General features: G+C 39.1%; 1 protein-coding gene across 3 annotated transcripts in view; it reads right to left on the bottom strand.

Annotated features, from left to right (window-relative positions):
• LOC108710852 (phospholipid-transporting ATPase VB) overlaps window positions 1–12,114 on the bottom strand; it is a 663,706-nt gene that overhangs the window by 149,676 nt on the left and 501,916 nt on the right. For all 3 annotated transcript variants that reach the window (XM_018252031.2, XM_018252034.2, XM_018252030.2), the window contains one exon: window positions 5,128–5,179. The gene's annotated coding sequence lies outside the window, so the exon portion shown is untranslated. The remainder of the gene's footprint in view (window positions 1–5,127; window positions 5,180–12,114) is intronic.

The raw sequence follows: 12,114 nt of genomic DNA, 5'->3' as shown, positions 1-12,114 counted from the left end.
AGGATTTTTGATGGGATCATTTTCTTTAAAAAAAAAAAAAACTACAAGGTAAATAAGATTTCAGAACTAGGTCACATTGTATGAATTAAAAAGAATTCGAAGGTATTGAAACACTCACAGATATTGATATAAGAGTTATTGACCAAGATGTGCAATAAGATACCTTTTAGATTGATTCAGAGCAAAATGTAAATTTAGGAGCTTTATACAAAACTTCTCATATGTCCCAGAGCACCAGGGGCCAATCTTGTTTTGGACACTCTGTCCCTGGGCCATGTCCTTGTATGAAGGCTGATGCTCTCAAATAAGGCTGGTGCCCAAACCCACCAGGGCTGCCAAGGGGCCCCTGTCTAAGTCACAAGTTCTTCCAAAGTCCGTATCTGATGCTGCATACTTCCCCTATCCCTCACTAGCCGCATGCATACCCGTTACCTCTCTCCTTTGTGACTGCAATCAGGGGGAGCACCCATCGTTTCTGGCAGGGAGCAGGTCTGGGTCAGTGGGGCCCACAGGGGTTTTTTCGCAGTGTCGAATCTGACCCTGAATAAGTCCCCATGAATCCTGGTAAGGGTGCAGGGTTTGAAATTGGAGTTGCTTTACCAGTTCCCAGCATGGCTACTTGCTGTGTCCTGGATCTGCAACAAGCAGAGCCCAGCCTAGAAATAATTGGCCTGCTCAATGGCACTTTGACTGTACAGAGAGAAGCATTTGCGGCAACTACACAGGTCGGTCCCAGCACCCAGTACCCAGTTTGGAAATGTCTCAGGCCAGATTAACCCTCGATATTTGACCATCGAAGTCATTTCCTTCGCTCGTACGATCGAAGGAAAAATCGAACGATCTAACGATTCGAAGGATTTTAATCCATCGATCGAACGATTTTCCTTTGATCAAAAAAAGCTAGGAAAGCCTATGGGGACCATAGGCTAACATTGGTGCTCGGTCGGTTTTAGGTGGCGAAGTAGATGGTCGAAGTTTTTTTTAAAGAGACAGTACTTCGACTATCGAATGGTCGAATAGTCAAACGATTTTTAGTTTGAATCGTTCGATTCTAAGTCGTAGTCGAAGGTCGTAGTAGCCAATTCGATAAACGAAGTAGCCAAAGAAATACTTCGAAATTCAAAGTATTTTTTATTCTATTCCTTCCCTCGAGCTAAGTAAATGTGCCCCTTACTATCATTTAAACACAAGCTGTTGTGTATATAATAGCTAGGCATACATGCAACAATTTATATTTAAGTAGGTGAAGGAAAGAAGGATTAAAAGGGTTTAAAGAAGCGAGCAAGAAACGCACAATGCATCGTTTATGTCAAGTGGTGTACACAACTGTATATACAATACAATACAGTATATACAATATAACAAATAAAAGGTATTTAAAGGAAACCACAGTCATACAGAACATATTGAAAATGAGGGCAGTTCACAACCCCAAAATGGAGGGATAATGAGTAGCTCCCTTTAAATTGCATGGTTTTAAGTTTATTTTTATTAAATGAACATGGGCCAAAATGCATCAATTTGAATTTTAGGGGCAGATTTATCAAAATATGAGTTTAGAGCTTAATAAATAAAAAATCGCTAACATTCTATTCACAGGTATGGGGGCATTTTTCTGTAAACCTGTTATCCAAAAAAGCTCAGAAAACCATCTCCCATAGAACCAATATAATCGAATAATTCCAATTTTTAAAAATGATTTCCCCTTTTCCCTGCAGTAAGGAGACAGTAGCTTGTACTTGAATCAAACGAAGATATAATTAATCCTTATCGATGGCCAAATAATTCTGTTGGGTTCAATTCATGTTTCATTGATTTTTAGTAGATAAAGTATGGTGATCCTTTTTGGAAAACCTCAGGTCAAAGGAATTCTGGACAACAGCCTCTACACTATCCCTGTGCAAGAGCCTTTATTTGGTTTGATTGGTGATTTCTTCCCTTGCTACTGGCTCAGGGCGGCAGTACCTGGGCCAACAAACAATAAAGGTGAGTTTTATCTTCAACTGAGAATGTTATGCACTTCTGATGGGTTTGGTGCACCCAGATCACCACAGTCCTTTCGTGTGTATAAGGTTCTGTGATTATCGTGCTTTTTATGTTGCTGGTGATGGAGAAGTTTGCTCTACATCCTCTACCTGGTTGTTCATATATTGTTGAGAAAACTCTGCACTGCACTGATGAGCACTATATAGGACAAAAGTGTTCTGTTGTTGGGTAGTGATGGGCGAATAAATTTGCCTGGCGCAATTTCGCAGCTAATTGCCGCGTTTCATCGCCGGTGAATAAATTCGCGAAACTCCTGCGAAAAATCATCTGCGTCAAAAAAATGTTGACGCGCGCCCTAAAATTTGCTTGCGCCATAATCGCTGCTCATCAACACTATTCGACTTTAACGCCGCCGTAAAATTTGATGCGAGCGACTTTTTGGACGCACGTCCAAAATAGACGCAGGCTCTCACAAATTTTTCGAGAATTTTTCCAGCAAAGCGAACTGGGAGAAATTCGCCCATCACTATTGTTGGGATCTGATCAGCATAAACCTGGTTGGTGAGTGTTAACCTATAGGTTAAAAGAGATAAAAAGAGTAAAACCGCATTTCTTTCCCAGGATTCCTTCTGATTTGCATGCAAATGAGTCGAGTGTCTCCTCACTCTAAATACTTTTTATATGGATCTACTTATACACACAATTGGGTGGTCATTAATCAACACTGGGCACATTTTGGCCGTGGGCAATAACCCATGGCAACCAATCAAATTGTTGCATTCATGGTTCGACCTGCAGCTGCCTGAAAAAAGCCAATTGCTGATTGGCTACTACAGGTTACTGCCCATGGGCAAATTTGATAAATAAGCCACTTCTATAGCTGGCCAATTGTATGCTAAAAAACCAACCTGATATGAGCATGATGGGATATACTATAGTATCAGATCGGGGCTACACAATAGTGAACCCTCCATTTTTCCTACTATTATTTTACATTGTTTGCGAGTACTATTTTTAACAGTAGATATTCTGTTAAATCTGTATATAACAAAGCAAATGAGCATTATAACTGGCTTCAAGGACATGCTGCCTACAAATATTAAGTTCCTATTTGGAATAGCTCAATTTGAAATCACCTAAATTATCGTGATATAGTCTTCCCTACCGTCCAGTATTCTTGACATGAAAAGTTGAATGCAGATGGCTCCCTCCCTAATTACAGAGTTGCCTCTTAAGACAAACCTGAAACTAAATTATAAAAGTACAACTGATTATTACCTGCCTGCATCTCCCCAACTCCATTCTCTTAGCGGATTACAAAATGAGACATGGCTGTACTCAGACAGCTGTGATGTTATTGCCGTGCATCAGAGACCTGGGATTTAATACGTCCACAGAAACAGAATGTTCTTAAGACAAGCTTCTATAGATAACACGGTGCATCTGCTTTTAACTAAGTCTTCCCGGTACCTTTGAACATCATCATTAAAATTCTGCTTTGGGTGTTTTTCCTTTCTATACTTTGGCCTTGTTTGCTAACCTCTGTTGGATGCCGATATGTGATATGAAGTATATTTTGTGCTGTTTTTCTTTTCGTTCTACAATTATTCTGTGCTCTGAATATTTCTGGATTAAACACAAACCGATCTACACTTATATATAGCATTTTATTTAATAAAGCTTTAAGATAAATAGAATTAGAACGTGCTCTATATTACATATACTATTATTCCAAGGACAGTTCCATAAATGGGCTAAAGAGGTGATGCCAGATTTTCTGATTCTGACTTTTCCATCCTCAGGGTTTAATCAATTCGGAAAAATTAGTGATTTTTTAGAAGTCCCATTTTCTTAAAAAAAATCACAAATTTTTCGTGATTTTTGCATTCAGAGTTTAGTAAGTAACCCCCTTATTATGTTGTAGAGAATGCTATTCTGATACATTATGCAACTGCGAGTTTAACCTAGCAACCAGGCAGAGAGTCAGGAATATGAATATAGGAGGAACTAAATAGAAAGATAAGTAATGAAAATTAACAATAACAATAAAATAGTAGCCTCCCAGAGCAGTAGTTGTTTGGCTGTGGAGTTCAGTGAGCCCCATTTCAAAGCTGGAATAAATGAGAAGAGGAAGGCAAATAATTAAAAAAACAAAAAATGAAGACCAAATAAAAAGTTGATAAGAATTGGTCATTCTATAACATACCAAAAGTTAACTTGAAGCTAAACCAACCCTTTAAAGGACACCAAAATAATGTTCCCGGCATTCCTGATGGTGGAAACAATAGTATTTTCTGAAGAATAAACATATTGATTGCTGTGCCCTCCATACCAGGAGTCCATCGGCCCAAAAAAGTATGAACAATGTGGATAACGGGCACCACTCATTCCCATTTTGAGTCAGTATTGTCTTTCTAGCATGGCTACCTGCACCGGAGGCAGACCACAGGCGTGGGGGGCACAGAACATGACACTGGGATATTCTTCAGAAATAGGGTCGCCAACTTTTTAGTCAGTTGAGTGGTGGTCTGTGGGCTAAAGAGGGAGCTCGGAGAGGGTTGAGGACTAGTTATTACAAACAAGTACATTGTTGGTAAATATGAAAAACTGGTACCATTAAAAAAGTATTACAGGTATGAGACTTGATATCCAGAGTGCTCGGTCGCTGGGGTTTTCAATTTAACAAATCTTGCAGTTATTTGGATCTCCAAGTCTACTAAAAATAATTAAAACATTAAAAAAAAAAACAAATCGTATTGTTCTGCCTCCAGTAAGGATTAATTATATCTTAGTTTGGATCAAGTACAAGGTACTGTTTTATTATTACAGAGAAAAAGGAAATATTTTTTTAAAAATGTATTTATTGGATTAAAATGGAGTCTATGGGGATGGTCTTCCCATAATTTGGAAATTTCCGGTTAATGTATCCTGTACCTGTATTCCCAAAATTTAACTGGGTTCTCAAATAATTTTGTCTTGGCCTTTGTAGTAGTCAATACTCATGGGATTAGCCATCTGTGTTACCCTGGGATTTAAAATTAAGCAACAGCTCAAGTGTGACTCGTAGTGGAAAATGTAACCTTTCTGCAGTGTTCTACTTTTGTATAATAAATAAACAAGCACAGGCACAATGTAACCTACCTGAGAAGAGCAGAATGAGGCACCCAACTTTAGGACAACAGTCCCCTTTTTCCTGGAAAAAAAAATAATATTTGGTAATTAGGTGTGTGCTTAATGGTTATATTTTATAGCAAACTAAAAATAAACAGGCTAGAATATATCTATACTCCACAACTCTATATTCCAAAGCTAAATAGATCTGCTCCAATTAGAACAGCTACTCGCAAAGAAATCTGGAACTGCTACGGTGGAAGATTTGGCAGAGAACATAAAACAGTTATTTCAGCTCTCAGCAAAAAATATAAGGAAGACTGCAGATGGACGGCACATACTACTAGTACCACTACTACTACTACTACTACTCTGATTGTAATCATGTATTTTAGAGGCCAAATGTGGAGCTCTCAGTGCTGTTTTGTGGCCCCCGGCTGTTTACAAATATAGTCTTTGAGATAATTCAGAAGTATTTTTTCTCTCTTTCATAAAGACAAAACAAATTTATCAAAATGTATGTTGCGGCTGCAATACAAATATACTGGATTTGGCATATGTTCACGTCTTTTGTTCATTATATACTTTATACATGAGGTTATGTAATAAAAGACACTAAGGGGGTTATTTAGTAAAATCTGAATTTATCTTGTTTCAATAAAAAAAAGCCAAAACTTCCATCCCCAATTTTGCCTTACTAATAAAATAACTCAAATTAATTGGATCGGTAAAATACTGAATAAAATTGAGCAAAAACTGGAATCGTCTGATTTTTTCAGATTGTTCTCCTGAATCTCCCTGTTTTTTCTGTGTTTTTGCCTGAAAACCCTGAATTTATTAGATTATCGGGCTAAACCCATCACAATATCTTCAAATTGGCAGATATTCGGATTCTGTTTTTTTGCAGCATCTGGGTATAATAAATCTCGAAAAATTCAAGTTTTTGCCGCAAAAAGCCCGACCAGAAAAATTCAAGGTATAGTAAATAACCCCCCCTAGTTTGCACAGGTGCAGAAACCCACAGCAACCAATCAGCATTTACTGTTCACCTGTTTAAAAGCAAACATCTTATTGGTTGATATGGGTTATTGCACCTGGGCAAACATAGTGCCTTTTGTTACATATGGGGATTTGGGTCTTACAAACACAGGGCAGGCCATTTTTAGGCTTTACAACATAATCAATCATCATTTTTAGTAATAAAGGTGAGCCGTGATGGCCTATTAGAAAAAGTATTTAAACTGCACAAGATGCTTATTTTGTTAAACCCAAGTTAACTGATGCAAATCTAGTAGCACACCGAGTTTTAGAAGAGAAAAAAGTAATTTATTAGCACTAAAGCATGCAAAGTATCATAACAGGGGACTGCGTCAATGCCCAATTGCAGTCCATGCAATGACATTTTCAAACAGAACAGAGCTACAGTATGGCCAATAGCCAGCCAGATACTGGTTGGGAAGGCCATCATGTTTAATCATCATACATTGGGCAAGACGCTGCCAACTCCATCTGGAGCGGCAAAAAAGGCAGCTAACATTGGCCGATGTAGGACAAGCTTTGTGACTTTTTTACTGGTCTAAAGGTTTCGAAGCTAAAGTAGAAGGAACGTGAAATTCACAATGAAGAGCTAATGTGTAAGGGGCAATTAAATAAGTACATTATATTAAAGCCTTCCATTCCACTGAGGGAGAGCATTAAGTACATTCAGATGGATCTTGACTATTCATGGGGGTGTAAATGCCTTTGCACCTCACCCTAAAACAGAGGCCATCCTACAGCAGTGCAAGGGAATCACACTTTCAGTAGTGTCACAACTGTTTGCAAGCAGAGGCTCAGGTGGTTCCAGGACATTTAATTATTTGCCTTTTACAGAGACTTCCCATGGGGCTCCAGTTCTGGAAGTAGATACAATAAACAGCGGCTGCTGCAGGCACAGTGTCATGGGTAAAAATAATCATTCCTTACGTCAGGTTCATAATAGCAAGGGAGAAAAAAAAACCCAACAAAATAAATTTGTTTTAGGAACATAAGTAATCAACGCTTGCAGAAGTTCAACGGATGGACTCTTTCCGTCATAGAAACTTAAACATTTCTCGTTTCCATAGGAGCATGAATGGTGCCCATCTGACTGCAGTTTCGAGCACTGCTGGGCGGCAATAAGTTCTCTAACACAGGCACCTCAACTGCATAAGTTTATCCTTCCTATAGATATCAACTGTACCTTCCCTTACTGCACAAGTGGCTTAGAGTGGGGACCTTGTATACCACACAGCTAGTGCACCCAAAGGCTGAGAAAGGCTCCATAGTTGGTGCACTGAAAATAGGCTGGAAAATATCAGAAAAGCTTTTGCATTTTCCATCCCCACTCAATGCTCTTTTCATTGTCTGGGCATTTCTGAAGATGGTTCAGATAAACTTGATGCATTGTTATGTACTGTGTTACTAGGTACCTAGAAGAAAAACAACACTGCTTGAGAACATAGGCCACGTTTACAAGTACAAGACATGGTTTTTTTTGTTCAATATTAGGCAACATTTTCAGCTAATTACTTCCTTGTTGCTGCTGTATACACAAATCAAAGGGTACAATAACAGTTCCAGTAATAAAAAATGACATCTGGGACTAAGGCCACATCTTAGTTATTGTGGAGATTACATTCTATTTTTATCTGAATATAGCACAAAGGGTAATAGGAACGGCTTCAGGCTTAGAAGTGACTTATCAGTCTTTGTGTGTCCTATTCAGAGTGATTTGCACACACAATAACCTCAACGTCAGTTCCACATCCTTGAGCTTTAGCTCCAGTCAACACCAAAACTGATAAAAAGTTGCCCCACTTAGATATTTGTGGAGGACTGACGACTCTATTTATAAACAATGTTCAGTTAAGTCATTCAGTTGCTCTACAATAGGTAGGGGAAGAGTCCTAGGAAGGAAAGGCAGGTTGTAGTAATAGGGAATTTAATTATTAGGAAGGTGTATAAAGTGTTTTGTGTGCATGGTGCTAGGATTAGGCATGTGGTGGATAAAGTGGGAAGAATATTAGGGTGGCTGGGGAACACCCAATGGATTTGGCACACATTGGTACCAATAGTACCATGGTTGAAGGCAAGGACTTCTAGAGTAATTATTTAAGAGGTATTACTTGTGCCATATGTTGCATTAGCAAAGCATATGTTAATAACTGTAAGGTTATGCACCCAGAATGTAAAACATACAAGCAACGTATGCCCTTAATGGGACTGCGTTAGAAAAATCCATAATGGATCAGTCAGGGCAACAAGATCTTGAGCTGCATTAAAAGGGGCATAGAGTCACTGGATGATTATTGCTCCTCTTTACAAAGCACTGGTAAAGCTTCATCTGGAATACAAAGTGCAGCTCTGGTCTTCGCTAATGCTTTAAATGGATATTAATGAATTAGAAAGAGTACAAAGAAGGGCAACTAAGCAGGTAGGTAAAAGTATGAAAAGGCTCGGTTATGAGGAAAGACTGGACAAGTTGGGAATGTTTATATTGAAGAAGAGGTGCTTACAGTAATATTATAACTATGTATAAATATATAAGGGGACCATATAGCAAACTATCAAATACTTGATTAGAAGGGTCGGGTGCCTTTGTACGAAGTAATAAAGCCTAACTGAAATTAGATTTTATCATGACTAAAGTAACTACAGTATATTGTTATGAAAAAATACCAAATTATTTTAAACAATATAGTCTGTTTGGTAAATTCAGTAATAGTTACTGCCAGGGATTTGCTTCAATATACAGTATCTAATATACAGAGACAGAACATCTATTAAAGCCCACGAAAATACAGAAAAAAGTCTTGGGCAAGACAAAGCCACAGTACCACCTAACATAAAAAACAATATTGATCCCACTACAGTTCAGTGCATGCCACTAAATACTGTTATGATAATAGAGTTAGGAGTCTGCTGTCAAACATCTCCATGTGAAGCACACCAGTGAATCTTTCCAGTGTTTCTTGTATATAATTAGAGTGCGTAGAAATATGTCAGCCTCAAAGACATGGAAAAAGGAATGTCAACCATTGGTTGATGAAGGACTTTATAGACCGGGGTAGAGACCCATGGTGTGCCTAAGCCATCAACATGGACTAGTGATGGGCAATTTTCACTTTGTCGAAAAATTTGTGAATTTACCATGAAATTTGAGAAACAGCGAAAATTTGGCGAAACGCATTGAAGTCAATGGGCATTTAATGTGCAAAATATTTATGTGCGCGACTATTCTGACATGCACCCAAATCTTTTTGACGTGGCAGATTTTTTGACGCAGTTTTGCGAATTTATTCACTGGCGGCGAAACACAAATTTATTCGCCCATCACTAATATGGACCTCAAGGTAGGATGAAATTTTGAACTAGGTGTACCTAGGACACCTCAAAGGAGATATAAACACCTGATCTGTCAATTTTATAGGCTCCAGAAAACCGATGTGATTTACGTTACCCTAGTCAAATACTATCTTAAGTCTGATGGTCCTACATATATAAAGGACTGCAGCTGAAATTCTCAACAACCAATAATTAATATGGTAATGTCTTAAAAAAATAATATCCCATTATGTCCTTTTATAAACCTACATTTGGTCATCTACCCCAAATTAACACATGAACATTCCATCCTGATGGAACTGAAGACCATGATGTATTCCACGCTCTTCTTCTGTTCATGGTTGTGCTTGTTAACAGTGAGGCAAAAACCAAAACCATAACATCTCAGGTATGTATGTCATTTATGAAACCCCTTATAAAAAAGTTAATTGTTTTAGGGGGAACAACTCGCCTGTTGTTGATGGATTTGCTCCTGCAGAAGATCCTACTATGTTTTTTTTTTTAACCTGGATAAATGTATATGTACACAAGCACTTTACAGAATCGGTTGTGTTTTTAGAAAGAGAAAGAGCTGCTTGTAAAGTCACTGTCTCAAAAACTGGACTGTTGTTTATTCAGACAAATGGCAGCATTCACAGTGCTAGAAATTGATAACAGTGGCTATATGCTCCTGTCATTGTTCCAAGTGAAAAAAATACAGGTTTGCGGGTTTGCACATCTGCACTGAAGCGACTGAATGTCTTTGCCTTTATCTATTTAGATACAGCAAGGAGCTGTGAGAATTGGGGCTTTGCAGATAGAAGCAGGCACTAGTGTTGGGCGAATAAATTTGCCAGGTGCAAATTCGCTGTGAATTTCCGCGTTTCGCCACCGGCGAATAAATTCGCAAAATTCCTGTGAAAATTCTTTGGGGAAAATTCCCCAGTGACAAAAAAATTTTGGAAGGGCGTCTGAAAACTCGCTTGCATTAAAACCGGCGCGCGTCAGCACTATTCGGACAGCCATTGACTTTGATGCTGGTGTCAAAATTGACACGGACATCAATTTTCAAGTTTCACACATTTCTCACGGGGGAAATTTGCCCATCACTAGCAGGCACATAACTCCTAGCAATGTATGGTGCTTGAGTTAGACATACACCAAAGCATAATCAGAGCACACTCACTTGCCCATTTCAGTGAGGAGCCCCAGTAAAAAAACTTTTGTTTTTATTAAGCCTATAATAATTGCTAACTCCCATCTGTCTTATAGGAAGTAAGACAGATGACTCTGCACGTGAGCCTGACTTTATAATTTCACAACTAAGAACCATATGTCATGTTCGGGACCCTTTATCCAGAACCCAAGGTAAGCTTGCTGGTCTCGGCTCTCACTTCTGCCTTTAACCGCTGCCTTTCACCTCGGGATGCCGCCAGGTCTTAACAGAGAGAGGAGCAAAGCTAACGATTCTGGACTAGCAAAAGGGCACAATCGTCTCACCAGGATACTGAAGGAAGAACACCACCAGAAACGGGCAGGCCGGGCCAGCACAAGCAGTTAGAATAGTCAAACAGGCCAGAATCAGGATATAGATCATAGAATAATCAGAGAACAGGCAAGGTTTCAGGATTGGAGATATCAACGTAGTTCCAGACAGGCAAGGTCAGGATTGGAGAGGTCAGAGTAGTAAGCAAGCAGGCAAGATCAGGATTGGAGAGGTCAGAGTAGTAAGCAGGCAGGCAAGGGTCAAACACAGTAGATCAAACAGGAATCACTTAGGAATAAACACCCAGGGACAAGCTAATTGAACCTAACAATGGGCAAGGTCCTGTAATCCAAATGGGCTTTAAATACATTTGAATTTCACGCCAAATGCGTGCTGGCGTCATCACGCCAGCGTGACTGCGCCTTTAAATGAAGAATGTGCGGGCAGCGTGTGCCTATAGAGGAAGCCGGCACAGGAGGAAGAAACAGCGCAGCGGGCGTCCACGCCGAGAACGCGGTGATGGACCCCGCTGCCCACTAGGCCACCAGGATAAGACTTCCTTACACCATATCATCAGCTCAGTGAATCTAGGAGGAGGATATAGTTGGTACACTTGGGGGCCTATATATTAAATATTTATTTTTCTCTGGTCACATTTTTAAAGGGGAAAACTCAAATTTATAGAGATTTATTATACCCCGAGGCTGCTAAAAATCCAAATCTGAAAATATTCCAACTAAAACCTGTCAAGGTCATGTACAAGTCAATGGCAGATGTCCTTCAAGATGTTTCTTGACAATGTGATCTGCGCTAGCTTTCATACAATAGTCCAAAAAAAGTCAGATTTTCAGGCGTCAACTCAAAAAAGATAATCAGGTGTCAAACTTGAAAAATTCCTCCAATTCTAATTGTTTCGCAATATTTCGAGCTGATTTTTTGATAAATGAGCTAAATTTGTGGATGGAAGTTAAGAGAAATGAGTGGCACTATCAATAACTGACCACTACTCATCCCACTGAGGAATCTGAAATAGGCTGAGACATTTTGCACTTCTGTCCCAACTAAGCACTCAATACAAAATCTTGTTCAGATCAGAGCAATTAAAGGGGTTGTTCACCTTTAAACTTACTTTTAATATGATGTAGAGCAGGGGTCCCCAACCTTTGTCACCAGTAAGCAACATTCAG

Source organism: Xenopus laevis, chromosome 3L (genome assembly GCF_017654675.1).
Source record: "Xenopus laevis strain J_2021 chromosome 3L, Xenopus_laevis_v10.1, whole genome shotgun sequence".
NCBI classification, from domain to species: domain Eukaryota; kingdom Metazoa; phylum Chordata; class Amphibia; order Anura; family Pipidae; genus Xenopus; species Xenopus laevis.
The sequence above is the reverse complement of the archived record's forward strand: the minus strand, read 5'-3'. Positions and strand labels throughout refer to the sequence as shown.